The 17,446-nt window shown below is 42.0% G+C and overlaps 1 protein-coding gene across 11 annotated transcripts in view; it reads right to left on the bottom strand.

Moving 5' to 3' along the window:
• Window positions 1-17,446, bottom strand: part of FRMD5 (FERM domain containing 5) — a 347,144-nt gene that overhangs the window by 123,351 nt on the left and 206,347 nt on the right. The gene's annotated exons all lie outside the window — the stretch shown is intronic.

Here is a 17,446-nt window from a genome sequence, read left to right as displayed (position 1 = left end):
ACACACATTTATGTATCATAAATTTTCTCATTGATTATTAAGATCATATAGAGTCAGCTAGCATGGTAATTTTTGGTCTCACATTGGTGTGCAAAGCAAAAACTACAAGTATTTAGGAAACACGAGGTGAGTTTTTCACTGTACTAAGTACTCATCAGATATTTCTACAGCACTGGGTCCAGTTGAAGCTTTACAACCAAAGATTGGCATGGAAAATGAAGAGAAGATAATAATAACAGGTAACAGACTAAAAAAACTGGCCATAGAAAAACTGTTTAAGGAAATTGATAGATTTTAGCCACTGAAAAGACAGCTGAAGTGGTAATTTAACTATGGCTGATCCTCAATGACTTTTACATAAGGGATACTGACTAGTCATTATACATCTCTATAGATGACTGAACAAACAAAAACCAATTTTAGCCGGGCGCGGTGGCTCACGCTTGTAATCCCAGCACTTTGGGAGGCCGAGGCGGGCGGATCACGAGGTCAGGAGATCGAGACCACGGTGAAACCCCGTCTCTACTAAAAATACAAAAAATTAGCCGGGCGTGGTGGCGGGCGCCTGTAGTCCCAGCTACTTGGAGAGGCTGAGGCAGGAGAATGGCGTGAACCCGGGAGGCGGAGCTTGCAGTGAGCCGAGATTGCACCACTGCACTCCAGCCTGGGCGACAGAGCGAGACTCCATCTCAAAAAAAAAAAAAAAAACAAAAAAAACAAACAAACAAAAAAAAAACCAATTTTAACTGGAACATGATGGATTTGCGTTAACTTAAAAATGAACTTACAGTGAAAGAGGTACTATATATCAGAACAGATTTCAAAGAGAGCTCTGTAATTTTCTTTCTGCAAGTCCTAAAATGAAAAATTAGTTCTTATCCAATTGGAATGGTTTAAGTTTTGAAAACAGGCAAGGGAAATTATAGAGGGTGGAGCCAAGATGGCCGAATAGGAACAGCTCCGGTCTCCAGCTCCCAGCCCCAGCGACACAGAAGACGGGTGATTTCTGCATTTCTGCTTGAGGTACCGGTTTCATCTCACTAGGGAGTGCCTAACAGTGGGTGCAGGACAGTCGGTGAAGCGCACTGTGCGCGAGCCGAAGCAGGGCGAGGCATTGCCTCACTTGGGAAGCGCAAGGGGTCAGGGAGTTCCCTTTCCTAGTCAAAGAAAGGGGAAACAGACGGCACCTGGAATATCGGGTCAGTCCCATCCTAATACTGGGCTTTTCCAACGGGCCTGGAAAACGGCACCTGGCTCCGAGGGTCCTATGCCCACGGAGTCTCGCTGATTGCTAGCACAGCAGTCGGAGATCAAGCTGCAAGGCGGCAGCCAGGCTGGGGGAGGGGCGCCCGCCATTGCCCAGGCTTGCTTAGGTAAACAAAGCAGCCAGGAAGCTCGAACTGGGTGGAGCCCACCACAGCTCAAGGAGGCCTGCCTGCCTCTGTAGGCTCCACCTCTGGGGGCAGGGCACAGACAAACAAAAAATCAGCAAGAACCTCCACAGACTTAAATGTCCCTGTCTGACTGACAGCTTTGAAGAGAGTGGTGGTTCTCCCAGCACGCAGCTGGAGATCTGAGAACGGACAGACTGCCTCCTAAAGTGGGTCCCTCACCCCTGAGCAGCCTAACTGGGAGGCACCCCCCAGTAGGGACAGACTGACACCTCATTCAACCGGGTACCCCCTGAGACAAAACTTTCAGAGGAACTATCAGACAGCTGAATTTGTGGTCTCACGAAAATCTGCTGTTCTGCAGCCACCACTGCTGACACCCAGCCAAACAGGGTCTGGAGTGGACCTCTAGTAAACTCCAACAGACCTGCAGCTGAGGGGCCTGTCTGGTAGAAGGAAAACTAACAAACAGAAAGGACATCCACACCAAAAACCCATCTGTACATCACCATCATCAAAGACAAAAAGTAGATAAAACCACAAAGATGGGGAAAAAAACAGAGCACAAAAACTGGAAACTCTAAAAAACAGAGCACCTCTCCTCCTCCAAAGGAACGCAGTTCCTCACCAGCAACGGAACAAAGCTGGATGGAGGATGACTTTGATGAGTTGAGAGAAGAAGGCTTCAGACGATCAAACTACTCTGAGCTACCAGAGGAAATTCAAAACAATAGCAAAGAAGTTAAAAACTTTGAAAAAAAATTAGAAGAATGGATAACTAGAATAACCAATGGAGAGAAGGGCTTAAAGGAGCTGATGGAGCTGAAAGCCAAGTTTCGAGAACTACGCGAAGATTGCAGAAGCCTCAGTAGCAGATGCGATCAACTGGAAGAAAGGGTATCGCTGATGGAAGATGAAATGAATGAAATGAAGAGAGAAGGGAAGTTTAGAGAAAAAAGAATAAAAAGAAATGAACAAAGCCTCCAAGAAATTTGGGACTATGTGAAAAGACCAAACCTACGTCTGATTGGTGTACCTGAAAATGATGGGGAGAATGGAACCAAGTTGGAAAACACTCTGCAAGACATTATCCAGGAGAACTTCCCCAATCTAGCAAGGCAGGCCAGCATTCAGATTCAGGAAATACAGAGAACGCCACAAAGATACTCCTCGAGAAGGGCAACTCCAAGACACATAATTGTCAGATTCACCAAAGTTGAAATGAAGGAAAAAATATTAAGGGCAGCCAGAGAGAAAGGTCGGGTTACCCACAAAGGGAAGCCCATCAGACTAACAGCTGATCTCTCAGCAGAAACTCTACAAGCCAGAAGAGAGTGGGGGCCGATATTCACCATTCTTAAAGAAAAGAATTTTCAACCCAGAATTTCCTATCCCGCCAAACTAAGCTTCATAAGTGAAGGAGAAATAAAATACTTTACAGATAAGCAAACGCTGAGTGATTTTGTCACCACCAGGCCTGCCCTAAAAGAGCTCCTGAAGGAAGCACTAAACATGGAAAGGAACAACCGGCACCAGCCACTGCAAAAACATGCCAAACGGTAAAGACCATCAAGGCTAGGAAGAAACTATAGCAACTAACGAGCAAAATAACCAACTAACATCATAATGACAGGATCAGATTCACACATAACAATATTCACGTTAAATGTAAATGGGATAAATGCTCCAATCAAAAGACACAGACTGGCAAACTGGATAAGGAGTCAGGACCCATCAGTGTGCTGTATTCAGGAAACCCATCTCACGTGCAGAGACACACACAGACTCAAAATAAAGGGATGGAGGAAGATCTATCAAGCAACTGGAAATCAAAAAAAGGCAGGGGTTGCAATCCTAGTCTCTGATAAAATAGACTTTAAACCAACAAAGATCAAAAGAGACAAGGCCATTACATAATGGTAAAGGGATCAATTCAACAAGAAGAGCTAACTATCCTAAATATATATGGACCCAACACAGGAGCACCCAGATTCATAAAGCAAGTCCTCAGTGACCTACAAAGGGACTTAAACTCCCACACAATAATAATGGGAGATTTTAACACCCCACTGTCAGCATTAGACAGATCAACGAGACAGAAAGTTAACAAGGATATTCAGGAATTGAACTCAGCTCTACATAAAGTGGACCTAATAGACATCTACAGAACTCTCCACCCCAAGTCAACAGAATATACATTTTTTTCAGCACCACACCACACCTATTCCAAAATTGACCACATAGTTGGAAGTAAAGCTCTCCTCAGCAAATGTAAAAGAACAGAAATTATAACAAACTGTCTCTCAGACCACAGTGCAATCAAACTAGAACTCAGGATTAAGAAACTCACTCAAAACCGCTTAACTACATGGAAACTGAACAACCTGCTCCTGAATGACTACTGGGTACATAATGAAATGAAGGCAGAAATAAAGATGTTCTTTGAAACCAACGAGAACAAAGACACAACATACCAGAATCTCTGGGACACGTTCAAAGCAGTGTGTAGAGGGAAATTTATAGCACTAAATGCCCACAAGAGAAAGCAGGAAAGATCCAAAATTGACACCCTAACATCACAATTAAAAGAACTAGAAAAGCAAGAGCAAACACATTCAAAAGCTAGCAGAAGGCTAGAAATAACTAAAATCAGAGCAGAACTGAAGGAAATAGAGACACAAAAAACCCTTCAAAAAATTAATGAATCCAGGAGCTGGTTTTTTGAAAAGATCAACAAAATTGATGGACCGCTAGCAAGACTAATAAAGAAGAAAAGAAAGAAGAATCAAACAGATGCAATAAAAAATGAAAAAGGGGATATCACCACCGATCCCACAGAAATACAATCTACCATTAGAGAATACTACAAACACCTCTATGCAAATAAACTAGAAAATCTAGAAGAAATGGATAAATTCCTCAACAAATACACCCTCCCAAGACTAAACCAGGAAGAAGTTGAATTTCTGAATAGACCAATAACAGGTTCTGAAATTGTGGCAATAATCAATAGCTTACCAACCAAAAAGAGTCCAGGACCTGATGGATTCACAGCTGAATTCTACCAGAGGTACAAGGAGGAACTGGTACCATTCCTTCTGAAACTATTCCAATCGATAGAAAAAGAGGGAATCCTCCCTAACACATTTTACGAAGCCAGCATCGTCCTGATACCAAAACCTGGCAGAGACTTAACCAAAAAAGAGAATTTCAGACCAATATCCTTGATGAACATTGATGCAAAAATCCTCAATAAAATACTGGCAAACCGAATCCAGCAGCACATCAAAAAGCTTATCCACCATGATCAAGTGGGCTTCTTCCCTGGGATGCAAGGCTGGTTCAACATACGCAAATCAATAAATGTAATCCAGCATATAAACAGAACCAAAGACAAAAACCACATGATTATCTCAATAGATGCAGAAAAGGCCTTTGACAAAATTCAACAACCCTTCATGCTAAAATCTCTCAATAAATTAGGTATTGATGGGACGTATCTCAAAATAATAAGAGCTATCTATGACAAACCCACAGCCAATATCATACTGAATGGGCAAAAACTGGAAGCATTCCCTTTGAAATCTGGCACAATACAGGGATGCCCTCTCTCACTGCTCCTATTCAACATAGTGCTGGAAGTTCTGGCCAGAGCAATCAGGCAGGAGAAGGAAATAAAGGGTATTCAATTAGGAAAAGAGGAAGTCAAATTGTCCCTGTTTGCAGATGACATGATTGTATATCTAGAAAACCCCACTGTCTCAGCCCAAAATCTCCTTAAGCTGATTAGCAACTTCAGCAAAGTCTCAGGATACAAAATTAATGTACAAAAATCACAAGCATTCTTGTACACCAATCACAGACAAACAGAGAGCCAAATCATGAGTGAACTCCCATTCACAATTGCTTCAAAGAGAATAAAATACCCAGGAATCCAACTTACAAGGGATGTGAAGGACCTCTTCAAGGAGAACTACAAACCACTGCTCAATGAAATAAAAGAGGATACAAACAAATGGAAGAACATTCCATGCTCATGGGTTGGAAGAATCAATATCGTGAAAATGGCCATACTGCCCAAGGTAATTTATAGATTCAATGCCATCCCCATCAAGCTACCAATGACTTTCTTCACAGAATTGGAAAAAACTACTTTAAAGTTCATATGGAACCAAAAAAGAGCCCGCATCGCCAAGTCAATCCTAAGCCAAAAGAACAAAGCTGGAGGCATCACGCTACCTGACTTTAAACTATACTACAAGGCTACAGTAACCAAAACAGCATGGTACTGGTACCACAACAGAGACATAGATCAATGGAACAGAACAGAGCCCTCAGAAATGATGCCGCATAGCTACAACTATCTGATCTTTGACAAACCTGACAAAAACAAGAAATGGGGAAAGGATTCCCTATTTAATAAATGGTGCTGGGAAAACTGGCTAGCCATATGTAGAAAGCTGAAACTGGATCCCTTCCTTACACCTTATACAAAAATTAATTCAAGATGGATTAAAGACTTATATGTTAGACCTAAAACCATTAAAATCCTACAAGAAAACCTAGGCAATACCATTCAGGACATAGGCGTGGGCAAGGACTTCATGTCTAAAACACCAAAAGCAATGGCAACAAAAGCCAAAATCGACAAATGGGATCTCATTAAACTAAAGAGCTTCTGCACAGCAAAAGAAACTATCATCAGAGTGAACAGGCAACCTACACAATGGGAGAAAATTTTTGCAACCTACTCATCTGACAAAGGGCTAATATCCAGAATCTACAATGAACTCAAACAAATTTACAAGAAAAAAACAAACAACCCCATCAAAAAGTGGGCAGAGGACATGAACAGACACTTCTCAAAAGAAGACATTTATGCAGCCAAAAAACACATGAAGAAATGCTCATCATCACTGGCCATCAGAGAAATGCAAATCAAAACCACAGTGAGATACCATCTCACACCAGTTAGAATGGCCATCATTAAAAAATCAGGAAACAACAGGTGCTGGAGAGGATGTGGAGAAATAGGAACACTTTTACACTGTTGGTGGGACTGTAAACTAGTTCAACCATTGTGGAAGTCAGTGTGGCGATTCCTCAGGGATCTCGAACTAGAAATACCATTTGACCCAGCCATCCCATTACTGGGTATATACCCAAAGGACTATAAATCATACTGATATAAAGACACATGCACACGTATGTTTATTGCGGCACTATTCACAATAGCAAAGAGTTGGAACCAACCCAAATGTCCAACAACGATAGACTGGATTAAGAAAATGTGGCACATATACACCATGGAATACTATGCAGCCATAAAAAATGATGAGTTCGTGTCCTTTGTAGGGACATGGATGAAACTGGAAAACATCATTCTCAGTAAACTATCACAAGGACAAAAAACCAAACACCGCATGTTCTCACTCATAGGTGGGAATTGAACAATGAGAACTCCTGGACACAGGAAGGGGACCATCACACTCCGGGGACTGTTGTGGGGTGGGGGGAGGGGGGAGGGACAGCATTAGGAGATACACCTAATGCTAAATGATGAGTTAATGGGTACAGGAAATCAACATGGCACATGGATACATATGTAACAAACCTGCACATTGTGCACATGTACCCTAAAACCCTAAAGTATAATAAAAAAAAAATAAATTAAAAAAAAAAAAAAAAAGAAAACAGGCAAGGGAAGATGGACTGTATGACCTGTATAAGTCTCTGCCAGAGTTAAGATGCTGTGATTTTTATCATTGTAGAACTTTATTTTACCTGAAGCTGCCAATTATTTTTGAGCACTGTACTTAAATTGTTCTTTGCTTTGCACATTCAGCTCCCTTTCTCCCAGACCCTCTCCAGCTAAAGGGCATTAGATTATGGAGTGGAACTCTGATGGGAAAGGAAAGCTGCAGAACAATCCTTTTTTCAGTGAGGCTCTGTGATGGGGACTGCAGTGGCTTTGATGTACGCAGCTCCCACAGCATCGGTGCATCCATACAAATGAGCCCTGAATGCCTGGGACAGGTCTTTGCTGCTGCTGCTACTGCTGCTGCTGCATTCTGTGCACTCAGACAGTACTGCTCCAGAGCACCTGCCTGGGTTTGAAATATGGATATTCATTATAAAAATCCATAAATTCATTGCCAAATTGGGCATATTAACACCCTCCCAGGACAAGGCATCTACAGGGAGGACAAATATTGACCTTTTGATCTGTCTTCGGTGCTGATAATTCTTGAACATTAAACTAGACAGTTCTTGCCACAAAAAAGCCACAATCTTGTCCCCATTTAAAATCATCAGGCCTACCAGGTAAGGGATTGGTATTTTCAAACAGGGCACTGATGTGTTCTCCATTCTCCTGTTTTCTCAACTCCATTTATGTATTAGCTCTGCTAAACTTGAATCTTGGTCCAACACTCTTTGGAGATGGCTCAATAATAAAATCTCTAACACAGCGCAGTGTCCTAGCCCTGCATCTTTTTTCTAATTAGTAGGTTTCCAGAAGAAAACCATGTGTCAGAAAAAATCCAAACCCTGAATGCTGATAGCTCCCAACAAGAAGAAGTATGAGAGAAACAGAAACTCTTTAAACTATAAGTTATTTGAGGATAAGGTATCTTCTATTAAAAAAATACTACTAGGAATATTTGCTTTCTACAATAATTCTGGCTTTGAAAATAACAAAGTTGGCTTTAGAAATAGAGACTACAAATATTCTCCACTATTGAGTCTCACAGCAGAAATGAAATTTGTTCTTTAATCAAACTTCCAGTTGGAGATTGCTCTGAGTTTGTTTTTGTTTTGTTTTAATCTGACCTGGAGTTTTAGACTTGAGAATTGTCTCTACAGCAAAAATGTCCAGTATTGGTTGCTGGTTGGGCATTCCTGAATATGTCCAAATATTTACTGATGAGAAGGTTGTAAATTCTTTTTTTTTTTTGCAAGGGACTGGAGTTTTATTGTTTATTTATTTTTATTTTTTTGAGATGGAGTCTTACTCTGTTGCCCAGGCTGGAGAGCAGTGGTGTGATACCAGCTCACTGCAACCTCTGCCTCTGGGTTCAAGCAATTCTCCTGCCTCAGCCTCCTGAGTAGCTGGGACTACAGGTGCATGCTACTATGCCCAGCTAATTTTTGTCTTTTTAGTAGAGACAGGGTTTCACCACGTTGGCCAGGCTGGTCTTGAACTCCTGATCTCAGGTGATCCACCTGCCTTGGCCACCCAAAGCGCTGGGATTACAGGTGTGAGCCGCTGCACCCGGCTGGACTGGAGTTTTATCATTACTCAAATCAGTCTCCAATTCTTATTTTATTTTTAGAGATGGGGTATTCCTCTGCCCAGGCTGGAGTACAATGGCATGATCATAGCTCATTGTAACCTCAAACTCAGGCTCAAGTGGTCCTCCTGTCTCAGCCTCCCAAGCACTGGGATTACAGGCATGAGAAAATGGGCCTCTTTTCTTTTTTTGACACAGATGTTTATTGCTGCAAACTCACCTCTTAGCACTGCTTTTGGTGCATTCCATAAGTTTTGGTATTTTGTATTCTATTTTTGTCTCAAGATATTTTAAAAGTTCCCTTTTAACTTCTTGACCTATTTGTTGTTTAGAAGCATGTTGTTTAATTTCCATGTATTTGGAAATTTTCTAAAATTCCTCCAGTTCTTAACTTCTAGTTTCATACTTTGGTGGGCAGAAAAGATATTTGATATGATTTCAATCTTCTTTTTCTTTCTTTCTTTCTTTCTTTTTTTTTTTTTTTTTTTTTTTTTTGAGAAGGAGTCTCGCTCTTTCACCCAGGCTGGAGTGCAGTGGCGTGATCTCGGCTCACTGCAGGCTCCGCCCCCTGGGGTTCATGCCATTCTCCTGCCTCAGCCTCCCACGTAGCTGGGACTACAGGCGCCCACCACCTCGCCTGGCTAATTTTTTGTATTTTTAGTAGAGACAGGGTTTCACCGTGTTAGCCAGGATGGTCTCGATCTCCTGAACTCGTGATCCGCCCGCCTTGGCCTCCCAAAGTGCTGGGATTACAGGTGTGAGCCACTGCGCCTGGCCTGATTTCAATCTTCTTAAACTCATTTAAATTTATTTAGACTTGTTTTGTGCTCTAACATAATTTTTTTTTTTTTTTTTGAGATGGAGTCTCATTCTGTTGCCAGGCTGGAATGCAGTGGCACGATCTCGGCTCACTGCAACCTCCAACTCCCAGGTTCAAGCAATTCTCCTGCCTCAGCCTCTCAAGCAGCTGGGACTACAGGTGCGTGCCACCATGCCCGGCTAATTTTTTTGTATTTTTAGTAGAGACAAGGTTTCACCTTGTTGGCCAGGTTGGTCTCGATCTCTTGACCTTGTGATCCACCTGCCTTGGCCTCCCAAAGTGCTGGAATTACAGGCGTGAGCCACTGCATCTGGCCCTAACATATGCTTTACCCTGGAGAATGTTCCATGTGTGCTAGAGAAGAATGTATATGATGTTGCTGCTGGATGCAACGTTCTGTATATGCCTGTTAGGTCCATTTGATGTAAAGTACAGTTTAAGTCCAATGCTTCCTTATTGACTTTTTTTTTTGTCTGGATGAAACGTCCATTGCTTAAAGTTGGGTATCAAAGTCCCCTACTATTATTGTGTTGCAATCTATCTCTCCCTTCAGGTCCTTTAATATTTGTTTAATATACTTAGGTGCTCCAGTGTTGGTGCATCTATATGTATAATTGTTATAGTCTCTTGATGAACTGACCTCCTTATCTTTATATAATGACCTTGTCTTATTTTACAGCTTTTGACTTAAAGTCTATTTTATCTGACATAGAATAGTTACCCCTGCTTTCTTTTGATTTCTATTCACATGGAATATGTTTTGCCATCCTTTTACTTTCAATCTATGTGTGTCCTTGATGGTGAAATGAGTGTCTTGTAGGCAGCATATAGTTGGGTCTTGTTTTTTAAATTCAACCATTCTATGCCTTCTGATTAGAGAATTTAATCCATTTACATTCAAAGTAATTACTGATAGGTAGGGACTTACTACTGTCATTTTGTTAGTTGTTTTCTGATGGTTTTGTGGATCCTTTTTTCCTTCTTCTCTTGCTGTCTTCCTTTGTGATTTATTTGCTCTAGTGTTAGGCTTTGATTCCTTACTTTTTATTTTTTGTGAATCTACTATAGGCTTTTGTTTTGTGGTTACCATGAGGCTTACACAGAACATCTTATAGTTATAACAGGCCATTTTAAACTGATAACAACTTTGAATGTGTAAAAAAACTCAATACTTTTACTCTATCTGCCCCTCATATTTTATGCTTTTACTAACAACATTTACATCTTTTTATATTGTGTATTCATTAAGCAATTATTATAGCTATTATTATTATTATTTTATTTTTCTGAGAGAAGGTCTCATTCTGTTACCCAGCCTGGAGTTCAATGGCTCAATACTGGCCTCCCAGGCGCAAGTGATTCTCCTACCTCAGCCTCCTGCATAGCTGGGACTACAGGCACATGCCACCACACCCAGCTAATTTTTTTATTTTTTGGTAGAGATGTGGTTTTACCATGTTGGCCAGGCTGGTCTTGAACTCCTGACCTCAAGTAATCTACCCACCTCAGCCTTCCAAAGTGCTAGGATTACAGGCGTGAGCCACTGCACCCAGCACTATTAGAACTTTTAAATAGTTTTCCCTAACCTTCATGCTAAAGATATGAGTAACTTACACACCACCATTACAATTATTCTGAATTTGATTGTGTACTTACTTTTACCAGTGAGTTTATATGTTTTAATGTTTACTAATTAGCATCCTCTTCTTTCAGCTTGAAGAACTCCGTTCAGCCTTTTTCATAAGACAATTTTGGTGGTGATGAACTCCCTCGGCTTTTGCTTATCTGAGAAAGCCTTTCTCTCTCCTTCATTTCTGAAGGACAGCTTCCAGGTATTCTTGTTTTCTCCTTTAGCACTTTGAATATAGTCATCCTTCAGCATCTATGGGGAATTGGTTCCAGGACCCTTTGAGAATACCAAAATCCACAGATGCTCAAGTCCCTTATATAAAACAATATAGTATTTGCATACAACACCATATGCATATCCTCCCACACATTGTAAATATCTAGATTACTAGTAGTACCTAATACAAAGTAAATGCTACGTAAATAGCTGTTATAGTGTATTGTTTAGGGAATAATGACAGGAAAAAAAAGTCTGTACATGTTTAGTACAGATGTAACCAGTGTAGGCTTAACTACATTTGTGATCCGTGATTGGTTAAATACATGGATGAAGACCCTGCAGCTACAAAGGGCTGAAGCCTGATTTCAAAGAGGCTGGCCTGGTGCTGGGGTGTGCCTGGAGCCTGAGTTTGTGGGGGCAGGCTGGGTCCTGGGTCCACAGGAGCTGGCCTGGAGCATGGGTCAACAGGAGTGGTCCTGGAGACATTGTTCATGGAGACTGTCCTGGCACTGGTGTCTACAGGGGTGGGTCTGGACCCTGTCCTGGCACTGGTGTCTACAGGGGTGGGTCTGGACCCTGGGTCTGCTGGAGCAGGTTTGGATTCTGGGTCCACTGGAGGTTGGGTCTATGGGGACTGGCCTGGAGCCTGGGGCCAGCCTGATGTTAGGGCAGGAATGAAGCTTGGATCTGTAGGGGCTAGTCTGGAGCCTGGGATCATGGGTACTGGCATGGTACCTGGAACCCTGGGGGCTGGCCTGAAGACTGGGTCCATGGGGATGTGCCTGGAGGTTAGGTCTGGAGGCTAGGTTTTTGAGGGCTAACGTGGGTCCTGGAGCCGTGAGAGCCAGCCTGGAACCTGGGTCCACATGGATGTTCCTAGAGCCTGTGTCCATGGGTTCCAACCCCGTGCTGGGGTCTACTGGGATGAGCCTGGACCCTGGATCTGCTAGAACAGGGCTGAACCCCAGAGCTGCTGGAGTGTAGGGCTGCAGAGGCTCCCCTACAGGGTGGGGTCACGAGGATCAGCCTGGCCTGGAGCCCGTGTCTGAAGGTGATGGCTTGGTGACTGAGGCCAAGGGTGCTGCCTTGGCACTGGGGCAGGCTTAAAGCCTGGGGTTGTGTGGGCTGACCTGCCTCTGGGCTGTTCTGGAACCTGGGGTGGGCCTGAAGACTAGGTCTGCAGAGGCTGGCCTGGAGGCAGGGTCCACTGAGCAGGCCTGGAGCCTGGGGCTGCAGGATCTAGCTTGGCACTGTGGTGGACTTGGAAGCCTAGTCTGTAGGTACAGGCCAGGAGTCAGGGACCATGGGGGCCTACCCAGTGATGAGTTTTACTGGGACAGGCCAGGTGTTGAGGAATGAGGCAATGTCTGGTACTCACTCTCCTTCCCTCACACAGAGGGTATCTTTCTCCATGCTGTGCTGTCTGAGGTTTGGGGAAGTGTGACAAGGGTAACGTAAAACTGTCTTTCCTGCCCTCTTCAATGTATCTTTTCTCATTTCTACATGATACCTCATTGCTGTAATCTCTCATCTGATTTCCCTAGTTCTTGTGAAGGTATTTTCATGCATGGATAGTTGTTTACATTGATATTTCTGTGAGGTGATGAGTGCTATAAAGTTCAATTTCACCATCTAGCTGATGTTCAAACCCTCAGTTTCTCTCCTATAGATTCTTACTGAATTGATCTGAGTAGGGATTGCCTTTTTTTTTAAGCTCCTCAGCTGATTTTTTTTTTTTTTTTTTTGTATACCAGTTTGAGAACCATTGTTCTGGAATTTGCTGCTCAAAGTGTTCTGCACGTTGAAAATGCAGAATTTTAGGCTCTATCCTGGATCTACTGAAAGCAGAAACCATCTTTTAACGAGATCCCCAGATGATTCATTTACACATTAAAGTTTGATAAACACTGCTCTTGAACAGTGTCAACCTTGGCTATACATTAGAATCATGTGGGGGGCTTTTAAAAAATGATACATGCATTGATATTTCTTTAAAGCTTTCCAATGATTAAAACATGAATATCACTGAACTAGAATGTACAAACACAAATATCTGCTCAGGTATACTCTAGTCATGATGCGTAGAAGGAAAAGAGAGAAAGTTTGAACTCCCACTTTCAAGAAGAGAGACACAGGGTACCTACCTTAACAGAAGAATACTGCTAGCACCAGAAAGAAAATGACTTACGATGATAAAGGCCTGAAGGGTAACTCCCAAATTTCATTTCACAATACTCTAACTGCTATGCTTGTTTACGGCATCTTTGCTCTACCTCTCTAAAACCAGCCTTCATTGTTGTCCTGTTCTCTGCCCACTCCTCTCCCCAATCCACAACCAAAGATTCTACTCTTGAGATTCCTCAAGAAAACATGTTTTTGACTCTAGGGAACAAAAATGGATCAAGCTCAAAAGAAATTCCCCATTCTGCAGTAAGGTTGCAAAGGATATATTTTTACCAACACATTCTCTTGTGGTTCATCTCATTCCCTTCAGGGTGCCTGCTGGCAATGACACAGGATACCAGAATTGCTGATAGAACCTAGTCTGTCTCCATAGGAGAAACTGTCTCCTTGCCTGTTGTCTCCTTGCCCCTGAGCTTTCTTGATGTAGTTCTGCTGCCAACGTGAGTGGATTTTTCCCCTGGGCCTGATTTCTATTGTTAAGTTTTTATATTATTGAAATCTAACAGTGGCAGTTGCCTCCCCATAATCTAGACGATGCTTGAAAATGATGAAAAGGAAACATGTCTATCTATCTCTACTCTTTATAGAAAAATCAGAATGATCATGCACACCACAAGAAACAATTAACAGTTTCAGTCCATATGACTTCTGTTGTTTCCAAACAACCACAACAAAACCATAATGACAACAAAAAGATGTTCTTCAATGTTCATGACATTGAGATCTCCCATCTACTTCCAGTAGGCCTCTTAAAGGCCTCTTTTTCCTGTCTTAAATGTTATTATATATATTTAAGGTATACAACATGTTATACTATATATAGTAAAATGGTCTTTTGTGTGAGGTATTTCCTACATCACACTAAAGAGACTTTGTTAGATAATATAATTAACAAAGCTACATTTCTTCAACTGGTTCAATGTGGAACTAAGGTATTGTCATCAGGGATATAACGATCATAGCTGCTTACAGGTGGTATATGATCTGGAGCTATGATTCCTTCTCCACAAAATGAGGATAAGACTATCTCCTTTTTAGTTCTGCTATCAAGATTAAATGAGATAATAGATATATAACTTTGTAAATTGCAAAGTGGTCTACAAGATTTAGATATGCTTATTATTAGTTGGTAGGAATGAGTGACATATCCTGGAAGACAAGCAAAGAAATCATTTCCAGGACACAGCAAAAGTATTAAGGGACAGATGAAGTTCTCTGATGGCAAATCTCTGCGCAGGTGAACAAGGGTTCTATTTCTAGTTTCCTATTAAAGGTAAGAGGCAACACTAGATATTGCCTTTGACATTAGTTTCAAACAAGCAGACTGACCAGAGGCAATGCATATGTGATCCAACACTCCACAGAGAGGGTGTCTGTCAATTCCGTCATGACCATTAGGCTGTCTACCTCATTCAGTTTAAGTATCTACAAATCCCTAAACTCCACTGCCATTCAAACTGGCAGACACTAAGGCTTGAGCACTAAAGGGAAAACAAGGGGTGCTTTTTCAGATCTAATAATGGCTGGCCAGAGGATTCTATCCCTGGTAGCACAGCTGCTTCTACCAGGAAATTGATGAGATAAGCTTGTGAGATGATGGCTGATTTCACATCAGGAAGTTCAGTATGATTTGAATGAAAGACTCTGCATTCCAAGACTCTGCCCTGCCGTGAGATAGGCAGGCCTATTTCTATCCAGCTGCTCTCTACCATGCAAAATGACATCACTTTCTAGAACACAGACAATCTCTGGGAACAACCTGCTGGCAAGCAAGCAACAAAACTTCTGGAAAAAGAAAATAAGCTGTAATCATCAAATGCTAGGGATAGGAAACAAACAGACGATAATTTCATTCCTCAGCTGTTAACACTGTTTCTTCTTTCTTCACAAGTTGCTTTCATTTTTATTTTATTTTTCGGACGGAGTCTCCATCTATTGCCCAGGCTGGAGTGTGGTGGTGTGATCTCGGCTCACTGCAACCTCCACCTCCCAGGTTCAAATGATTCTCCTGCCTCAGCTTCCTGAGTAGCTGGGATTATAGGTGTGTGCCACCACGCCTGGCTAATTTTTGTAATTTTAGTAGAGACAAGGCTTTGACATATTGGCCAGGCTGGTCTCGAACTCCTGACCTCAGGTGATCTGCCTGCCTTGGCCTCCCAAAGTGCTAGGATTACAGGCGTGAGCCACCACACCCAGCCTTTAACTATAAGTGTGCAGTTCAGTAGTGTCAAGTACATTCACACTGTTGTGCAACCAATCTCCAGAACTCTTCATCTAGCAAAATTAAAACTCTACACCCATTTAAAAACTTTTTTCCTAGTATGCAATTATTATTAACTATAGTCACCATGCGGTACATTAGGTCTCCACAATTTACTCATGACTACAAGTTTGTTCCCTCTTACCAACATCTTCCCATTTCCCTACCCCCACACCTGACTCCTGGTAACTACTTTTTTACTCTTTTTATGAGTTTGACTTTCTTAGATTCCACATATGTGAGATCATGCAGTATTTGTCTCTGACTTATTTCACTCAGAATAATGCCCTGCAGTTGCATTCATGTTGTCACAAATGGCAAGACTTCCTCCTTTTTATAGGCTGGGTAGTATTTCATTGTATATGCATATGTGTGTATCTATATATGTGAATACACACACGTATACAATGGAATATCTATATCACAGATATATGTGTGATACACAGATACACACACATACATGATATACCATTTTATATTTGTGTGTGTATATACGTGTGTGTGTGTATATATACGTGTATATATATATATATACACACGTATATATATATGTGTGTATATATATATATGCCATGATTTCTTTGTTTTTTTGGAGACAGCATTTCACTCTGCCACCCTGGCTGGAGTGCTCATTGCAGCCCCAAACTCCTTGGGCTCAAGCCATGCTCCTGCCTCAGCTTCCCTAGTAGCTAGGACTATAGGCATGACCATGCCCAGTTATTTTTTATTTTTTTGTAGAGACAGGGTCTTACTATATTGCCCAGGGTGGTCTTGAATTCCTGAGCTCAAGTGATACTCCTGCTCAGTCTCCCAAAATGCTGAGATTACAGGTGTGAGCCACTGCACCTCGCCCTACCACAATTTCTTTGTCTATTCTTTTGTGAATGAACACTTAAAAGATTGTTTCCATTTCTTGGCTATTGTGAATAACGCTGCAATGAACATGAGAGTGCAGAAATCTCTTCAACTCATTTCCTTTGGATATATGCCCAGAAGTGGGATTGCTGGACCACATGGTAGTTCTACTTTTTTTTTTTTTTTTTCCTTGAGACAGAGTCTCGCTGTATCCCCCAGGCTGGAGCTCAGTGTCACAATCTCGGCTCACTGCAACCTCTGCCTCCCTGGTTCAAGCGATTCTCATGCTTCAGCCTCCTGAGTAGCTGGGATTATAGGCAAGCGCCACCACACCCAGCTAATTTTTGTATTTTTAGTAGAGACGGGGTTTTGCCATGTTGGCCAAGCTGTTCTTGAACTCCTGATCTCAGGTGATCCACCCACCTTGGCCTACCAAAGTGCTGGGATTACAGGTGTGAGCCACTGTACCCCGTGGTAGTTCTATTTTAAAATTTTTGAGGAACCTCCAAACTGATTTTCAAAATGGCTATACTTTTTTAGTATTTGGAGATAGGGTCTCGCTCTGTTGCCCAGGTTGGAGTGAAGTGGTGTGAACACAGCTCAGTGCAGCCTCAACTTCCTGGGCTCAAGCAATCCTCCCACCTCAGCCACCCAAGTAGCTGGAACCATAGGTGCCAGCCACCATGCCCAGCCTCAAAATGGCTATACTAATTTACATTCCCATTAATAGTGTACAAGGGTTCCCTTTTCTCACCAATAACAAGTATTCTCACCAATACTTGTTATCTTTTGTCT

The sequence above is a fragment of the Symphalangus syndactylus genome, chromosome 5 (genome assembly GCF_028878055.3).
Source record: "Symphalangus syndactylus isolate Jambi chromosome 5, NHGRI_mSymSyn1-v2.1_pri, whole genome shotgun sequence".
NCBI lineage: Eukaryota > Metazoa > Chordata > Mammalia > Primates > Hylobatidae > Symphalangus > Symphalangus syndactylus.
Note: the sequence above shows the minus strand (reverse complement) of the source record. Positions and strands in the feature narration are given on the sequence as shown.